General features: G+C 45.2%; 1 protein-coding gene across 1 annotated transcript in view; it reads right to left on the bottom strand.

The window, feature by feature from the left end:
* Positions 1–12,856, bottom strand: part of Clint1 (clathrin interactor 1) — a 75,136-nt gene extending 62,280 nt beyond the window's left edge. The window contains exon 1 of the mRNA XM_051168100.1: positions 12,807–12,856. The gene's annotated coding sequence lies outside the window, so the exon portion shown is untranslated. The remainder of the gene's footprint in view (positions 1–12,806) is intronic.
* Positions 12,857–14,108: the final 1,252 nt, after the last annotated feature.

Here is a 14,108-nt window from a genome sequence, read left to right as displayed (position 1 = left end):
GAGAGGATTCAAGTTCAGTTCCCAGCAGTGACATTGGGCACCACATTTAACTCCAGCTACAGGAGATATCATGATCTCTGGCTCTTGCAAGCAGCCGTACACATGAGATACACACACACACACACACACACACACACACACACACACACACACACACGAATAAATAAATAAAACTTAAAGAGTAATCCTACCTTATGAGGATGGGTAGATAGATGGCTCAGCACTTAAGAGCACCTGCTGTCTTCCAGAGGACCCCCCAACACCCATAACCACTTGTAACTCCAACTCCAGAAAGACAGTTCCCTCTGGAGGCACCCAGACACACACACAGCCGTACACTCCCATAGATGCACATAAACATAAACTTAAAAAGGAATGAAAATTCTTACCTCATTTCTATCAAATCTCTTATATGAATCCAAGCCTTTAATGATCCTTATAAACAAGGAGTTTGGCTCACAGACTATCCCAAACCTAGCTACCCATCAGCAGTTGATGGACATCTTTCAAAATGCCAGCATCTTCTGGTCTACCTCTCAGGCTTCTGATTCAGTTTCTTCCACACATGCTTGTTTGCTAGTGACATAACTATCTAAAACCACCTGAGGCAGAATAAGAGGACCTTAAAATATACCTCAGGGGTAGAGCTTTTTGCCTAGTGTTCACAAGGCAAGAAAGTAATGTAAATGAATGAATGAGTGAGTGAATGAATGAATGAATGACAAAACCAAGAGAGTAGAAATATCAAAAACTGGGACACTTGCTTGGGAAACTTAGTAAGCATCGTCAGGATTCTCCCTCTGATTTTCATTTAACCTGGATGCAGATAGGCATCACATGGTTGAGAGGAACAAGGCCTAGGCCCTTGTGGGGGTATAAGTTACCATTTGTTTTCAGCTGAGGTAAGTTTGTCTCATCCAGGAGGCCAGCATTAGAGGGGATGAGTCTGACCAGCCCAATTTGGAACATATATCCATCAAGGCTAATCATCTCCAGGGGTAGCTGATTGGTTTGGATGGGTCACATGCCTCCTTCTCACAGAGGCACCGGGCAGCTCTAGTAGAGTCATACCATGAGGGAACGAAGGGCTCTTTGACGCAAGCACGGGAGTTGAAGCTAGGGACTCTGCGTCTTCAGACCAAACCAAACAAAAGCTAAAGTAATCCTTGCCGGAGCCGGGAATGCCCTGATTAGGTTTTACTGTATATCATTCTTCCTGGCGGTGTGAATTCCTTTGACAGCTACGTTACGGAGAGCAGAAGTGAAAAGGAAGGCAAGAGGAATGGCAGGAAAGAGCCTTCAAGAAAGAAGCTGTGAAAAGCCTGTGGCTGCTGCCGCTTGCCGTGTAGGCAGCAGGTAAGTTGACTATCCAGACTTGCCCTCATTCACTGTGTGTTCTGCTAATGCAGGCCCTTCCTGACTGAAACTCAATCCCCTTACAGTGTGCTCAGCGGGGCTTAGCGAGGTCTCCTCAGAGAGCTTGGTGGATGTGCTGAGGGGAGAATGCAGGCCTTCCTGCAGATGGGCAGGCCTGAGGATGAGTACAGATGGGATAGTGTACTTGCTCCCTGAACGCCTCTTGGCTGCTGCTCCGAGTCCTTTGCCTCCCGAAACACGAGAGCCCGGGGTTGGACGAGCTGCCAGTAGTCCAGGCCTCTGAAAAACTTTCTTGAAAGCCAGGATGCCATCACCATGGCTGTGGAAACCTGTTCTACATGGCCAAGTCAGATGTAGGCTTGGGATGGTGTCAGAAATCGTGAGTCAGCTCGGTTTCTTTTTCTCTTTTAGATGTATTTATTTTAGCATTTTTATGTGACTGAGTGTCTTGTCTGTGTGTATATATGTGCATAGTGTGTGTGCCTGGTGACAGCAGATAATAGTAAAGTGTAGTGGATATAAACATGTTTTTGTTTTGATCTCAAGTATGGGATGGGGAACAGACTTGTGAAAAAACAGGTGATGCTTATTCACTTAGAAGTCGAATCACTTCATGGGAGGGCTTGGTTTTTGCCAGCTGAAAAACATTATAGTACAGACTCTGAGGAAGATATGTATGTATATATATGCCCAAAACTAGAGGCTGGGCTTTTTGGGTCTTGGTATTGTTTGGCTGTTCATCGCTCCACTTCGAGACACTCCTAGAGAGAACCGCTCCAGCAAAGGCTTCGAGGCTTTGGGCTCCAGCTGAGGCTCCAGGTTCCAGCAGCAACTCTGGTGAAATTGCTGGTCTGCTGAAATCTTGTCGACTACACCAGGGGAATCGTTCCCAGGAATTGAATCCAACAAGGTCTACTTCCCCTGTTCCCATAAACCACCTTTCTCTCCTATCTAGGGTAGGTGGGTTGAAAGGGAGATTATAAACATTTTTAAAACCCCAAATAAAGTAGGTTTCAAATAGTTAAAACCAAAGTAAAGGGTGTTGCATCCCTTGTGACTAGAATTACCCACAGAAGTGAAAAGAATGTGAGCTGCCATGTGGGTGCTGGGAATTGAACCCAGTTCCTTTAACCAGTGAACCAACCCTAGGCCTGGTTAACTCATTTTTAAAGAAGGCCAACTATCCCAAGGAAACCCACTGAGGCCTTTACTAGTTCCTGAATTCCCTTAGGTCTTCTCAGGAATTAGACTCTTTGGTAAGAGCTCAGTGCTATGGAGCAGTGTCTGATGGGAATATGACTAAGGGATGGACTGATTACCTTTAGTAAACAATGAATGTGACCAAAGACTTGTGGCAGAGACAGTCTACACTGGGTATTTTCTTTCTGAGATAGTCAACATCAATCATTTGTGAGGCATCTGTAATAGGTAGTGAGATTAAGCAGTGGATGTCACCTGAAAAATGTAGTGTAAAGGCAGGGCAGTGATGGCGTTTGCCTTTAATCCCAGCACTCTGGGACTCACAGAGGTTAAGTTATCTGAACGACGTCACACAGCAAGTGTTAGAGCTGGAATCAAGCTAATTGCAGAATCTATTCTTCTTACATGACCAAATGACAAGATGTTACGTAAGGTGCCAGGCAGAGGCACAGGCCTTTAATCCCAGCACTGAGGCGGCAGAAGCAGGTGGATCTCTATGAGTTTGAGGGCAGCCTGGTCTACAGAGTGAATTCCAGGACAGTCAAGACTACACAGAGAAACGCTGTCTTGAAAAACCAAACCAACCAACCAACAAAAAAACAAAAGCAAACAAAAACCTTTAGTGAAAAGGAGGGAACCCTTTCTATACTCTGTTCTCTCTCTGGCCAGGACCTGAGTAGAGAAGAGAGTAACACGGTGGGGTGGGGGAAGTATATACCTAACTCAGCAGGGGAAGAAAGCAGGGAGGGAAGGCACTCATGGACAGGATAAGTAGGCTTTCAGAAGAGCTATGATAGGGCCTGGCGTTGGTGGTGTACGCCTTTAATCCCAGCACTTGGGAGGCAGTAACAAGCGGATTGCTTTGAGTTCGAGGCCAACCTGGTCTACAAAGAGTCCTGGACAGTCAAGGCTACATAGAGAAACCCTGTCTCACAAAACAAAACAAACAAACAAACAAAAGAGCTATGATAGAAAAGTTTATGAAGATACTTTTCTATACAGCTCTGACTGGTCTTAGCGCTGTCTTCTGAGTCATGAAACTCCAGCCTAACAAGGGCCTTGATGGCCAATTCACTCTTGGTCTCTGTCCCCAGGGCAGACGCCTTCCTGAAAAGGGAATTACAGTACTCTTCCTTTCTCAGAATTTTCTGTTTTGAAGTCAGGTAAGGGGGGTTTCCAGAAGGCTTCTTTTTTGTACTGGTGAACCTCAATTGCCTTTAGCTGAATTTGTTAGCTAACTCTGGGTTTCTGGTGTGCCTCCACGTTATCCAATATGGAAGACAGGTGTGGAGACAAAACCTGAAGCAAGGCAGATGAGTCAGCGCCCTGTGCAAGGACATAAGTATCAGCTGCAGTATCTGCATGACCCTGGGTCACACCTGGTCTTTACTGTAGAGCTGTGTGAATTTAACTCAAGGTAACCCTCAGGTGTTGGCACCTTCACTGTAAAGTTGAGCCTCAGTCTCCCTGGGTTGTGAGAAATCGATGGATTGACTGGCATACTTTAAACTTCTACTTTAGAGGATGAAAAGATGGCTCAATAGTCAGGAGGTCCCATATGGGGTTCCCAGCACTCATATCAGGTAGCTCAAAGTTGTCTATAACTCCAGTTATAGGGGATCCGATGCTCTCTTTTGGCCTCTATAGGTATCCGTACTCACATATGCATACACACATGTGCATGTACACATAAAAAAAAATCTTTAAAAAAACAACAAACTACCATTGTGCCTGGCATGGTTAAAAAAGTGTCATTACATACAAGATCTATTACTGCTAATTGCTTAAATCCAGACATCTCAGTTGATATGGAAGAGATTGTTGGAGGAGGTTCATTAACTCTTGCAATTAATATTTATTTAGGCACCTACTTCATTGAAAAAGTACTGTGAAAAAAAAAGAAAAAAAAAAGAAAAAGAAAAAGAAAAAGTACTGTGAAAACCAGACCCATTTCCTGTTCTCATGGAGTTTACAGTCTCAGGGAGAATTTACATACTAAGTAAATGATGCCTCGATTAATCTGTCATCACAAGGTCTGGTGAATGCTATGGAGGAAAGGACAGGATAGTGTGAGAGAATACAGCAGCGTGGTACTTCAGCTAGGCTGGGTGCGCATGAGGCCCAGAAAAGGCCTTTCTGACCAGTCATTTTAAAGTGAGAGAAGGAAAAAATTGTCCAAATGAAGAGATGAGTTTGTGCCAGGCGTCATGGCGCAGGCCTTTAATCTCAACACTCGGGACGCAGAGGCAGGTGGATCACTGTGGGTTTGAGGCCAGCCTCATCTACAAAGCAAGTCCAGGAGAGCCAGGAGAGCCAGAGAAACCCTGTCTCAGAAAAAAATAAAAAAATCAGTTTGTATCAAGGCCTCTGGAGCTTGGTTTATTCTGAGACCTGAGAGGAGATCTTGTAGGGCTGGAAGGAGAGAGGGAGGGGATTTGCATGTCATATTAAAGAACTTGTTATTTTTGATAATTCCGTGGTGCTGGGATTTGAACCCATGGTTTCAGGCATGATAGGCAAGTGCACTAATACTGAGCTATGCTTCCAGTCTCAATAGAGGCTTTATTGAGCTACACTCATCTGTCACTTCTCTTAGGTGCCACCTACTAGCTCTCTTCTCTCTGGCTGCTTTCTCCCCTTTCTTCCTTTGTAATCCCAACAGATCCTAAGCCCCAAATCCCCTTATCTCAGACTCCTGAGTGCCAGGATTATGGGTATGTAGCCAAAGATGACTTTGAATTTATGATTCCCTACCTCTACCTCCCCAGTGCTGGGATTACAGCTATCGTATAGTGCTGGGGTTCAAACCCAGGGCTTCATGCACACTAGGCAAGCCCTCTACCAACTGAGTTACATCCCAGCCTCCTCTGTTTCTTTTAACATCTCTGTCACTCTTCTTGAATTATGAAGCCTGCATTCCTTTCCAGAAAGTCTCTCATGGCTCTCATGAGTCTACAGTTCTAAGAGTCCCCCTGCCCATGACATACTTCATGCTCCTTGGGAAACTTGTTTCTCCTGCTTCTAGATGTGTGTAGGGAGAGGTGTCTGGCTTATCTTCTCTGATGCAGACATTAACCATAGTCATCCCTTTAAATTTCTGAAGTAGTCACAAGTACCTTTTAGTCTGGACACCCATAACCTTTCTTGGATCAGATTAGCAGCAGCAAAAAACTTAAGTTGTTTCCCATGATACTTATCATTCAGACGTAACCATTCAGGTGCTCCGTCCTAGTCCCCACATATGGAGGGACAGATGGTTCTGTGGTTTTGCTCTGGCTTAGGACTCAAGGCCAGCTCTCAGGACAAGCGGGGATGCTGTGGGTCACCAGTTCCACAGATGCCACTAAAGCCTGTCATCTACATCTTTTTCTCCATTGTCTGTGATGTCCATTTCTTTTTGCATTCATTTATGTTGTATTTATCTTTATGCAGTACTTCTTGAGGATGTGCCTTCATCCTATCAGCTGTATTTTTGTTGCACTTTGGATGTGGAAGCCGCCAAGGCTTGGTTCACACTCCATGTACAGACCTTCCGGGGGGGGGGGGGCGGGGTAGTGTGTGTGTGGCGAGGCTGCTTTGTAATGTATTGATTTCACTGGTCCCAGAACCTATTGCTTTGTTCTTTTTAATGCTAAGTATGTGTTCTGGCAACACCCCATGATCATAGGATAGGGAGGGGCATCATGCGCACTGTTTACCTTGCCTTGGCCTCTGTGCAGTGAAGCTGCTTTTCTGATGTGCTGGCCATGTTTCCAACCATTAATAAAACCTACTTTCTCTCAGGCAAGCTTACCATTAGGATTGTCCTTTTTCCATGACTCACCCCTGAGAATTTTGGGTCATGGACCTGGCTAGGGAAGTGAAGACCTGCCTACTGGGAGAAAATCAAATGGAGAAAAAGATGGGATATTTTATTATACCTCATAATATTCAATATCCTTAATAGAGAGTTCCTTCTCTTAAAAAAAAAAAAAAAAAAAAAAAAAAAAACTTTCGCAACAAGGTCACATGTAGCCAGGCTGGCCTGGCACTCGTTATGTAACTGAGGACTTTGAACTTTTAATATCCTTGCCTCTGTCACCTGAGTGCTATGGCTATAGGCAGGTGCTATGGTGTTCAATTTCTGCTCTGTTGTGACTGGAACCCAGGGCTTTCTGCATGCTAGGCAAGCAAACTGAACTACAACCTGAGCCCTCGATTTTTTCTCTTTAGTCTATTCATAGCTGGGTGTGGTGGCACACGCCTTTAATCCCAGCACTTGGGTGGCAGAGGCAGGTAGATCCCTGTGAGTTCGAGGCCAGCCTGGTCTACAAAGTGAGTCCAGGCTAGCCAAGGCTACACAGAGAGACCCTGTCTCAAACAACAACAACAACAACAACAACAACAAAATAGTCCATTAGTTCATTATCTTAATAATAAATGCAACAAACTCATGTGTCATCTACCTATCCTTTAACCCAGAATTTCAATTCTTAGGTAGTTAGCCAAAAGAAAAAAAAGCTATATAAAAAGATTATGGGAGAATGTTCTCAGCAGCTTTATTAATAACAGCAGACCCCCCCCCCCAAACCCTCCAAAATGTGCAGCCGCAGGGTTTGAATGAATAGACTGTCTAACATCATTTGGGTGAAATCTGACTCAGCTGGAGAAATGAGTTGTTAAGGTAGGCAACAACCTGGGCTAACAGGGAGCAAAAGCAACTGGGCACAAACAGTTATGATTCTATTTGTTTGAAATGCTAGAACAGGAAAAGCTGAAGTGAAAAAAAAATTAGCACTGTGGTTTCCTGAGGTGCAATAGGAAGAACTGTGGGGACAGGAGAATTAAAAGTGGAAGGACAGAGCCGGGTGTGGTGGCGCACGTCTTTAATCCCAGCACTCAGGAGGCAGAGGCCAGCCTGGTCTACAAAGCAAGTCCAGGACAGCCAAGGCTACACAGAGAAACCCTGTTTTGGAAAAACCAAAAACCAAAAAACCAAAAAAAATCCAAAACGATCCAAAAAATCATAAAAGCTAATGCCTTTTCTCTTATTTAGCAATTTTGTTAAAAGCTCACTGGACTTTCCCATCCTTTATCCTTGTCCACACAGGCTAAGCAAACATAACCACACATAAGTAGGTTTTGACATCATGCCGTGTATGTATAATGCTTGTTTTAAGAAATAATAAATAGGGCTGGCAAGATGGCTTAGCAGATACAGGTGCCTATCGCCAAGTCCACGTTTGACCTATAAGATCCCCGCAGTGGAAGGATAGAACTGACCCTCATGAGGCTTCAGCCCAGGCTAACTCCAATTCCCAAGGATGGCCTTGAATGTCTTATCCTTCTGCCTCTACCTTAGTGTTGGGATTGCTGGGATTATTGATAGGTGTGCGTTGCCACCTTGTTTTATTCAGTGTTAGGAGTTAAAACCAGGATGCTGTGCTTACTGGGCAAGCAGTCTACCAATGGGGCTATATCAAAGCCCCAGCGATGTCTGTTCTTGATGATATATCTGTTGTCTTATCTAAGGCCTAACTTTTAGTTTTTACAATCCATTTCAGTGACTTTTTCTTTTTTTCTTTTCTCTCTTCTTTTTCTTCCTCCTCCTCCTCTTCCTTTTCTTTCTTCTCCCTTCCTCCTTTTTCTTTTTTTCTTGTTGACAAGATCTTCCTATATAGTCTAGTTAGATTTCAAACTTGTAATCCTCCTGCCTCTGCCTCTAGAGTGCTAGGATTATGAGCACCTGCTACTCCGATTGGATTTTGGGGCCTGACTCTATTCTTTTACTTGGAGACATCTAGCAAACCCAGGAAAACAGTACAACCCAGTAGCACTTACTGAATAGATTATTCTTTCCTCTGGTGAATTGTTTGATGCCTTGCTGATAATGAATTGGTCACACTGAGAAATTATTCCCGGTGTCAACGATAATAACACAAATGAGTGTTGGCTTGTAGTTTATCTCAGAAACCTTTGCCTTCCCACTCTGAGGCCGTTTGTTTCAGAACTTGTCCTGGGATTTGTACTCTTGAGTAACACTGTACCAAACACACTGAAGCATTAGAAGGGTGTGCATATATAGGGGCATGTGAATAAATAATTGTAAAATTTTCTTACCTACTGGGTGGGGAAATAAGAGTACTTATACATAGAGTGTTTATGAGGGTGAAAGAGGGTTTAAATGATGCCCTTTGAACCACACACTAGCGGGACAATTGTAAAATAGTTTACAACATGAAGAAAGCAAGCTTAAATGCTTTGGCAAGATTTGGACTAGGATGCCAAACACAAGCTTTGCTCTTTGTTTTACCGGCTGAATGACCTTGCCCAGTCGCTTGACTCTCAACGGTTCAATTTCCTGGTCTACTGAATACAGGTAATGACTTTTTTGAATTATTAGATTGACACTGGTGTGTGTGTGTGCACGTACACGCGTGCGTGTGCGCGAGCACGTTGGGAAACTTATTGTGGGCACTGAGAACAATTAATGAGTTAACTTTCATTCAGAAAATTGTCTTTGACTCATTTGTAGTAAGTGATTTATCCCTTCTGGGGACCAACCACAAGCAATGTTTACCCCAATAAAACATTAACATGAGGTTTCTTACCATTTATCTGGGCAAAGGCCAAGGCCTGGTATTTGGCTCAAGGAAAGTAGTTATACATTGTTTAATAACAAGCAGGCCCTCAGGCAACTCTCAATAAATACTTCTGGTGTCTGGATTAGAGCATAGCTAGGGAACACCTTAACCACAGCCTTTTATTGGTTGTTTAGGCAGTGTAGGGAGTATGCTTTTAAAAGAAAAGTCCTGGGCTTGATATATAGATTAATCAGTAGAGCACTGACCTGGCATCCATGAAGCCCCAGCACCATATAAGCTTGGCATAGTGATGCATACCTATAGGCCTAGCACTTGGGAGGTAGACACAGGAAGCTTAGAAGTTCAAGGTCATTCTTAGCTACATTGTGAGGAATTTGAGGTGAGCCTGAATTCACCAGACCCTGTCTCAAACAAACAAAAATCTGGGTAACCTTAATTTACACTGTGATGAGCTTAAGATCTAAGCCTTGTCGGTTCCTCCGTTTATCGTCTTGTGGAGTTAAGGGGAGAAAAATGGTGTGCCCAGGGGAACTTGATTTGTAGGGAAGAAGTGGCGAGCCAAATAATAGCAGCAGCCTAAGTGCTAGCTGCCTCATTGAGAAAGATAGACATCAGGCAGCTTTTCTAGATGTTTCTCCCCACCCAACACAGGTCATTGTAGACTCACTGCACTTTGGCAACGTTAATCTCTGGGAGATACAAATGTGATCTAATGGGGACATACAGGCTAGCATGGAGCAACGACAAACTCTTTAATCGTTGCTAAGTGTGTTACAGTGGCACCAAAGAGGCCAGACAGCTAGAATATTAGCCCCGCTGCCAAGTCTGGGTGTTATTTTAAATAAAGTAACTCAAGCTTTGAGAATTTTTTTCCCCCCATCCATAGACATTTTACCTGGTATAAGAAGAGGGACAGCTGTGGGCAAGCACAGCCACTGCACAGAGGGTGGAATTTTCCAGAAAGTGGTAAAGAAGGCAGAACTTCATGAGAATGAGGGTAGAGTAACAAGATTAGAGTCTGGAGATTTCCATCAAGGAACTTCCTTTGTGAAGGTTTTCTGCTTAGGTGCTTTCCTTTTTAACCACAAAGAGTCCCAGTTGGTATATAGCTTGACATGCTTGCTTTCAGACGCTGAAATTGCCTTTAGCATTCCCCCTTTCAGAAAAGTATGAGCATAGCCTGGTGTGGTGGCACACGCCTGTAGGCTCTACACTTGGGAAGCTGAGGCAGGACATCAACACCAGTTTGAGGCCAGCCTGCTCTATGTATCAAGAGCCAAGCCAGCCAGAGCTACATAGCAAGCCCCACTCTGACTCTTGAAAACAACAAAGTACACACAGCTTCTTCTCAGCTGTACCTCAGTTTCCTTACCTGTGAGATGGAAAGAATTCTATCTCCTAGGGTTGTGGTGAGGGTTAAATGTATGGGCACAAGTCAAGTGTGCTGGTGAATGTGGTAAGTGAGGATGTCCTGCGTGGGCACCGCTGGGAAGTGCTTAGTGTATCTTAATAATTGTAGCTCTCAGAACCACACCCCTTGTCTCTTGTTCCTCTTGTGAGACTACCCCTCTAGTCAGAGACCCAGAGAGCCTGGGGCTACTTGCATCTTTTTGAAGCTAGCTGAAGAGGAACAGTAAGATTACAGGCTGACGATGCTAGCTCGGTGGTAGTCAGCTTGCCCAGAGTGGGTGAGAGTCTGAATTCTATCCCCAATCCCATGAAGTTCAAAAAGTTAAAAACAAAACAAAAACCCAACACCTAAAGCCAAAACCCAATCCAAAGCCCTGGCATTTTGGTCAGGTCATGGTGCCTCACACTGTAATCTCAGCACTCAGCAGGTTGAGGTTAGGAAGGCTGGATGAGTTTTGAGGCCAGCCACGTTTCATAGTGACTTTCAGGCTGCCCAAGACTACTGGACTATAGAGAGTAGAGAACCTGCCTTAAAAGAAAGGGGTTGTCTTTTCTGTCCATGTCCCCTGGATGGGGAGACCTGGTGGCACTCAGAGGAAGGATAGCAAGTTACCAAGACGAGACTTGATATTCTAAGAGCATATATAGGGGGAGGAGGTCTCCCTCAGTCACAGACATAGGGGAGGGGAGAAGGGGAGGAAACAGGGGAAGGGCTAACAATCGAGATGTAATATGAATAAATTAATAAAATTATTTTAAAAAAAAAGAAAGGGGTTGTGCTTTAAACATGGATATGTAAAATATTAATATCGAGGACATAAAATTGAACAATAAAACAGTGTTATTTGCTGTATACGCCACATACAAACAGTACACGCACTCTAGGCATGTGATCAGAGATTGCAAGTGTTAACATCCTCCAGATCTGCTGTGTCAGCTTGCCTTCTGTTTTTATGTAACTGCATGTGGGGCAAACCTCAGAGGCAAATTCTCATCTCTTCACAGAATACAGACCAGAGCAAAGGTCTTCATTCCACCAAATTCTTGGGCCGTGGACAGTTTATTAAAGGAAGGAAGGGCTCCCTCTGGTCAGACCCCTCTCTCCACCTCCCTCCCGATCTTCAGAGTGACCTGTTGCCAGAGAATAAACAACTCAAATAAGCAATGCCAAGATGCTTCTGGAAGAGACACATTCTTTCCCTAAGGTTGAGGAGGGAGGTAAAAACCGAGATGGAGAAGTTACATTCCAGTAGCTTGGCTAATGGACGCCTGGAGAGTGTCACAGGTGGCCAAGGGCTTCAGCCTCATGGACTGCTGGAGTGGTGGCCTGTCGCTGTTAGCACGAGGACCCAGGCCAGAATGCACAGAGCCCTCAGGAAGCACAGTGGTGACCCATGCCTGCAATCCCAGCGCTCCCATGGTGAACTGGTCTGTGAGGACAAGAGATTTTTCCCTAGAAGATTGTACATCAGTTTGGGTGATGTGTGCAAGAGGCCTTGCCTTACACAAGATCGAGGCTGGGCACCTAAGGTTGTCTTCTGCCCATCATGTGAACATGCGCATATAGCATATGCACATGTCCACATGACACACACATGTACACACCATATGTGTGTACTTGTGCGTATGCGCGCTAACACACACACACACACACACACACACACACACACACACACACACACACATTTTCCCACTCTGCTGCTTTTATAGTTTCCTGCCATGGTCATAGCATATCACAGTGATAAAGGGAGGGTATTCACAGCTGTAAAACTGAATAAATGTGACCCAGAAGCACTGAGGTGAAAAAGAACCTTGTTAAAGAGCTTTTTGTCTTAAAAACAAGCATTTGGGAGGCAGAGGCAGGCGGGTCGCTATGAGTTCGAGGCCAGCCTGGTCTACAAAGCGAGTCCAGGACAGCCAAGGCTACACAGAGAAACCCTGTCTCGAAAAACCAAAAACAAACAAACAAACAGTGCTGAAGCACGCTGTGGCAGCCCACCCATGTAATCTCAGCACTTGAGAGGTGGCTCCAGGATGATCAAGAATTTCGGGATCACCCTTGGCTACATAAATTAGAGGCTGGTCTGGGCCGTAGGAGCCTCGAATTCATTTCCCCCTCCTTCCCCATCCTCTCCCCCTCCCCTGGCCCCTGCTTCCCCTCTTTCTTCACCAACCCTTTTTCTGGGAGGCTAAGGCTCAACCTAGGGATTTAGGCATGTTAGACTACCTCCCTACCTCTAAGCCGCATCCCTAGCTAGTCCCTGAGGCCGATTCCCCTTGATTCAAAAGTGCCTTCATTTTACTCCCCTCTACCACCAGTTCCTCCCTTTCATCAGGCAGGGTGCAGGAAGGCAAAGGGCGTACTGGGTCCTAGGCTTGTCAGCCTCATTTCTTTTCCTGCTTGTGGGTTTCGGCATCTACGTTATTAGATTCCTTTGTTGTAAACGTGGCTGTCCTACTTTCCTCCCTGCTTCCAGACGGTAGAAAGATGGAAGGCAATGCATATTTAGTTACCGGGTAGGTCGCAAACCAGGCCGAACAGCGGAGGTGCAAATTAACATATCAAAGCCGACTCTGGCCAGCAGGTTTTCCAAATACCCCTCCGCCCTTACCTGTTACAGAGTACTCCTGACTGGCATACCCACCCCACAGGCCTGGGTGAACTCTCCAGCTCAGGAGCTGGGCTGCCCTTCCCCCAGCTGCTCTTCGCTTTATAATCCAGCTACTTCGGCTACACTGGTCCCTTTTACCTCCTTTTACCCTTTCACCCTCTTGGTCTCCTTCCTGGTTCTCCCCTCCCCTCCCCTCCCCCCTCTCCTCACGTGGCCCCTCCCTCAGTCTGCTGGTCATGTCCACTCTGCAGTCTCCCAGGTGTCTCTGCCTCTGGCTATGCTCTCCCTCATATCTTCAATAAACCCTTTTCTCCACTGTACCTAGGAGCAGTCCTGTTTTCATTTTGATTTCTTTCTTTCTTTCTTTTTTTTAATTCAGTGACTATAAATAGAGATGGGTAATGCTGCCAGGTGCCTGTCCTGGGAGCTGGCTGGTACCCTATACAGAGTTGCTAGCATTCTCAACAAGCTCACAATCTCACAATCATTGTTTTATTTCTGTTTTTTCGAGACAGGGTCTCTCTGTGTAGCGTGGGCTGTCCTGGACTCGCTTTGTAAGACCAGGCTGTCCTCGCTCAAACTCACAGCGATCCCCCTGCCTCTGCCTCCCGAGTGCTGGGATTAAAGGCGTGTGCCACCACCGCCGGGCAACAATCATTGTGATTCTTTAGTACCTTAGTCTTCCCCATCTGCTTTAGCTTGTTGTGATACATGGCTTTATCATTCATTCGTTCATTCATGTATTTACAAACTTAGTTTAAAAAAATTACATTCATGTAGTGTGTGTGTGTGTGAGGGGGGTGTTGAGTCATGCATGGAGGTCAGAGGATCAATTTGTAGTTTACCATGTAGGTCCCAGGAATCAAACTAAGGTTGTCAGGCTCGGCAGCAAGCACCTTTCCCCACTGAGTCATCTCAACAGTGC

This window comes from Acomys russatus, chromosome 25 (genome assembly GCF_903995435.1).
Source record: "Acomys russatus chromosome 25, mAcoRus1.1, whole genome shotgun sequence".
Taxonomy (NCBI): domain Eukaryota; kingdom Metazoa; phylum Chordata; class Mammalia; order Rodentia; family Muridae; genus Acomys; species Acomys russatus.
The sequence above is the reverse complement of the archived record's forward strand: the minus strand, read 5'-3'. Positions and strand labels throughout refer to the sequence as shown.